This window comes from Polyodon spathula, chromosome 37, assembly GCF_017654505.1.
Source record: "Polyodon spathula isolate WHYD16114869_AA chromosome 37, ASM1765450v1, whole genome shotgun sequence".
Taxonomy (NCBI): domain Eukaryota; kingdom Metazoa; phylum Chordata; class Actinopteri; order Acipenseriformes; family Polyodontidae; genus Polyodon; species Polyodon spathula.
The window spans coordinates 3,478,609-3,484,117 of record NC_054570.1 but is presented as its reverse complement, the minus strand read 5'-3'; positions in this window follow the sequence as shown (position 1 = coordinate 3,484,117).

The window sequence follows — 5,509 nt, the reverse complement described above, 5'->3', positions numbered from 1 at the left end:
TGTTTGTGTCATTTTCTTTCTTTCTGGACTGCAGTGCCAATCTCTACACCTTAAACCAAGATGTGTGGACTTCAGTTTATATGTACAGTCGTCCCTGTCTCATCAGTGAATACGCTGTGGACCCTGTCTCCTGTGTAATTTGCAGTTGGATTGCAAGATGGTCGCTTGTTTTAGTTAACATGTGGCGTCTTTCTTCTGGTAGAAGTGTCTTCAGGAGCACCGAGTGTGCAAGAGGACTGCAAAGCAGAGTGTTCCTGTCAAAGGACATGACAATCTCATACCACAAGAGACTGGGCTGCCTGTACAAACTATTCACACAAGAGACTGGGCTGCCAGTACAAACTACACTATGCAATACAATTTTTGTTCCTGGGTAGTAAGTGTTATTTCCTAATTGCTTATGCCTCAAAAGTATAGAAAATGGCTATTATTCCCCACAAACTTTGCTTTTGTGACCAGGACAGTGATATTTCAAAATATCACTATTTCCAATGGGAAAACGGGCACATTTGTTTGTCTTCGTTCACATAGTCAGAAAAAAACATGTGAATTCAAATTAACTTGTATTTATACTAAAGTAATACAAAAATGACTACAAAAGATTAAGAAGTGAGTAGTTTTTCGAGATTTACGATTATACGGTAAATTTTACTTTTCGAATTCCAAGCTGCCTCTTTTTAAAACAATTGCATTTTTAAACACGATTCACCTGCATTTGTTTAGAGAAACCCCCTCCTTAAGCACATGTGTTATTTCTATGATCAATATTTTCACCTGACCTGACGAGCTCTTAATCGCTGAAGTGCTGTCAGAAATTGCCACAGTCATACATATTCGTGAGCAGTCGAGACAGGAGTGGTTTGGTTTTGTAGCAGATTAGACCTAATTATTATTATTATTATTATTATTATTGCAATCACCACTACAAAAGAGGTGTAATGCATTTAATTGTGGCAAAACAGTAAAAAAAAAAAAATTTAAAATTGTAATATCTTCCTTTTTAATTTTCCGCAGGATGATCTTTTGTAAGTTTTACAACTTCTGAATTCTCTTTTTTTTTATTTCAGTACAGTAGACGCTGCTTGTTAGTCATCTAAAAGTTTATATTATCTGAAAGTTGTTTATAAGCGAGAAAGCACAGGATTGGTTCCTGTAAAAACGTTAATAACCAAAAGTTGTCTTGATTAGAGCTGCTAATAAACGACCTCTATTGTGTAAATGAGATCTGTTTTTAATGTTTCAGTATGAGTTGACATAATGTCTGATGATTTGAATTGAGATAAATATAAATTGTTTTGGATTTAATTCTATGTTTATACCTTTGATATCCGTAAATCAAATATTTACATATGTCCAATTTACACATTTTTAAATGAAGCAGTTGCTGTTAATTTAAAAAGTCATGCAGTATAGACAATGTATTTTAATGATAGACTAGACACTATTTTTTATAGTAATGTATGTTTAATAATAGACATTGTATTTTTTTAGTAATATTCTTTAGTGTCTATTATTAACAATGCATTGTCTGTTTATTGTCAATTAATTAATAGAAACTGCATCATTTAAAATTTGTATTTCTTTAAGAAGCTTGTCATAGTCTGTTTCATATCCTTTCTCCTTATTTGTATGATCCATTGTTTACGCATTTTAAAAAATGGTCTGTTATTAAAAATACAAGGTCTCTTCTCCACCCTCGACTCCCTCTGTCTCCTCATGGATTTCAAATAGACAGGTTCCATTCTGTGCATACCAGGGGAAATCACTTCAAACAACAGAAATACATTTACACAACTGTTCAGCCATTAGAAACATCTCTGCTAAATCAACCAGTGTGCTTTCTGAGAGTAGCTGTAGTTTGGATTTGGAGAGCGCAAATTGGTGGTAAAAAAAACATTGTTAATCCAAATGCTTTTCAATGGCATTGTGTTGCCACTAGATGGTGGTAAAGTATAAGAGATACCTGTCTAATTCACACCTGTGCTCAAGATCACAGTATTGCACTGAGTGTGCCAATGGTAAAAGTGCTTGAGCAGTGTTAGAGGGGTTTGTCTATCAGTGAGTATACTGCCAGCCCTGGCTGACAAGGGCTTGTTAATATCAAATCAAATGTGTTTGTAATATATTATGTTGTGTTATTATGTTAATGTTTTCATTGTGTCCCCTACTCCCCCCATGTAGACTAATCCTGAGCGCTTGCTTTGAAACCAAGGAACTGGAATTTGAATTCCACTCGTGGCCCACGCACTCGGACAAAAAGAAAAAAAAAAATGTTTTTAATTATTATAACGGTGAAATACAAAAATGAAATAAAATCAAGTCAGAAGCAAGAACTATAATTGAGAGTGAAACATGGAAAGGGGGCAAAGACACAATAAGAGAATATGAAATGGTTTTAAAAAGCACTCCAATAAGGGAATGTGACTATTAGACAAGAGAGAACCAGCACTCCGAAAACACAAAGAAAACTGAAAAACAAGACAGCAAAATAACGCAGCTTGTAATGAAAGGCAATATAAATTGTAGGCTTCTAGATGGCGCTCTTGACTCGGTATGCTGTTGTTTTACTGTAGGTGGCGCTCTTGACTCGGTATGCTGTTGTTTTACTGTAGATGGCGCTCTTGACTTGGTATGCTGTTGTTTTACTCTAGATGGCGCTCTTGACTCGGTATGCTGTTGTTTTACTGTAGGTGGCGCTGTTGACTCGGTATGCTGTTGTTTTACTGTAGATGGCGCTCTTGACTCGGTATGCTGTATAAACACTAGAGTAACCTCACATCTGGACCTGTCAGTGTGTACAGAGTGTTTCAACGTAGTGTTCTGAAATGCTAGGGGATCTTAAAGAAAACCTATACATTAAATGCGTTGTAGTTAGTCACAGTAACCACATCCTTATAATAAACACTATGTATATATTTTAATATTCTCAGCGTGTTTTTATTTACAGTAACACGATTCTCCTGACAGGATATACCAATCCGAGAACATCACGGGTCACAAATCCCCTGAATTAGATTGTGTTCTTGTCGAGTCAGTGCAAAGTTCGAGATTTTTTTTTAGTTTTTTTTTTAAATAAATTAATAAAGCCATGTCTCAAATAAACAACTAGGAGACACAGCTTGTATTTAAATCAGCCCCAGTATTGAATGAATGAATGATCTGTGATACTGCAAGCATACAGTGGCAGGCATGCTCAGGTCAGGGGTCAGACTAAAGGGTGACTGGGCTGATTGGCTGTGATGAATCCGCCACACTCTACATGCAGTACAAAGAAAACGAATACACCAGAAAACAGAGTGGAACAACACATTTACTGTTAATAATCTGATTTTGAACGATTATTGATAGAAAAGTTGAGTTTTGAAACATTGCCTTCAGCAGGGTCCACTGTAGTGAGATGAGGAGAAACAGCCCCACAAGGTGGCGCAAGAAGCAGTTTATAACGTCTATACTGGACTCCTGAACACAGCTGACAGTGGAATCCGTTCAGCTCACTTTCTTGCAGACAACAGGTGATGTCATGTTGAGCTTTGCTCGTGATTGGTCGGAATGGCAGATCATGTATTTCTTTTGTGAAATAATGTTGTTTGCTTCCCCAAAACTTGTTAAATGCACCGATGTGGAAATTCCCCTGTAGTTTTCAAAACCAGAACTTTAACCACAATTATCTTTAATTCTCTCTAGTCATAAGTCCACTGTAATAAAGACATATACAGAAAATGGATGGTTATCATCTCTTTAAATGAGAAAATAAAACAGAGGTAGGCTTGGTGGTCCAGTGGTTAAAGAAAAGGGTTTTAAATCCTGGCTCAGCCGCTGACTGCTGTGTGTGACTCTGAGCAAGTCACTTAACCTCCTTGTGCTGCGTCCTTCAGATGAGACGTAAAACCGAGGTCCTACTGTAAGTGACCCTGCAGCAGCAGTTGATACATAGTTCACCCTCTATTCTCTGTAAGTGGCTTTGCATAAAAGCGTCTGCTAAATGACTTTGAAATTGAGGGGATAGAGATTGGGGGTGAGGGGATAGCCATGGTGATGGAGAGGTCGGGGAGTGAGGGTATTGCTGGGGCGATGGAGAGGTCCCCTGCTGAGGGGATAGCTGGGGCGGTGGAGAGGTCCCTTGGTGAGGGGATAGCCGGGGCGATGGAGCGGTCAGGGGTGAGGGTTTTGCTGGGGCAATGGAGAGGTCCCCTGCTGAGGGGATAGCCGGGGCGATGGAGAGGTCGGGTGTGAGGGGATAGCTGGGGCACCAATATCACAATGGTGTCAAGGCTGTGATCAGTGCAATCAGGGGCCCGACCCAGTATTAGTGACTGGTCCTGGTGGCCAGGAAGTGCAGGGAAACACTAAACCAGTGGTACTCAACTCTGGCCCTCGAGATCCAATCCAGTCCAGGTTTTTACGCTAAGCAGGTTCTAATGTAGCTAATTGGAGCTGCTAAGAGGCAATTAACTAATTTACCTGGTTGGAATAAAGACCAGGACTGGAATGAATCTCGATGGCCAGAGTTGAGTACCACTGCACTAAGCAGCTCTCTCTATTTGAGGCTGATCATTGCTGTTGTGGAGGACTTCAGTTTAGACATGAGGAGTGTAGGGGTGCTTGGTGTTGTTCAATGAATTCAAATCCAATATTAAACAAGAGGATCTATAGCTGAGTATCATTGCACCCCCCCCCCCCCCCCCCCTCCCCCACACCCAGGCCCTTAGTTTTCTGTTCCGTGTTTCACATCCTGATATGGCTGTTAGCTTGTCAACATTTAGCTAAGCGGATATGATAGCTTGTCAACACTCAGCTAAGAGTGGATCATATGAAAAGTGATCCAATCTGAAAAAACAAAACAACAACAGTGTTTGGCACAAGAGCAAACAAACCACTGTATCCAACATAGCGTCTCAAAATGCTGTTTTATATATGTGTGTGTGTCTATGTATACAGTGGTTTGCAGAAGTATTCACCCCTTGCAAAGTTTTCACATTTTGTTCAAATACAAATAATATTTTCAAACAAACTTTTTTTTTTTATTCAAAGCTGTAGTGGTTAAACTGAACACTGTTATATGAGGAGGAGGTTAAATGTCAGCAAAACTTGAAAAGAAAATGTAAAAAATGAAATTTACTGGTTGCATAAGTATTCAGCCCCTTAAGTCAGTACTTGGTAGAAGCACCTTTTGCAGCAATTACTGCTAGGAATCTTTTTGGATAGGTCTCTACTAGCTTTGCACAGTAGGATGGTGACATTTTTGCCCATTCTTCATGGGAAAATTGCTCCAATTCTGATAAGTTTGTTGGGGATCGTTAATGGACTGCAATCTTCAAGTCTAGCCATTAATTTTCAATTGGATTCAAGTCAGGACTTTGACTGGGCCACTCAAGAACATTAATTCTCTTCTTGTTCAACCACTCCAGTGTGGCTTTGGCTTTGTGCTTCAGGTCATTGTCCTGCTTTCCTCCCCAGTTTCAGAGGCTTGGCTGACTCAAACAGGTTTTCCTCAAGGATTAGCCTGTAT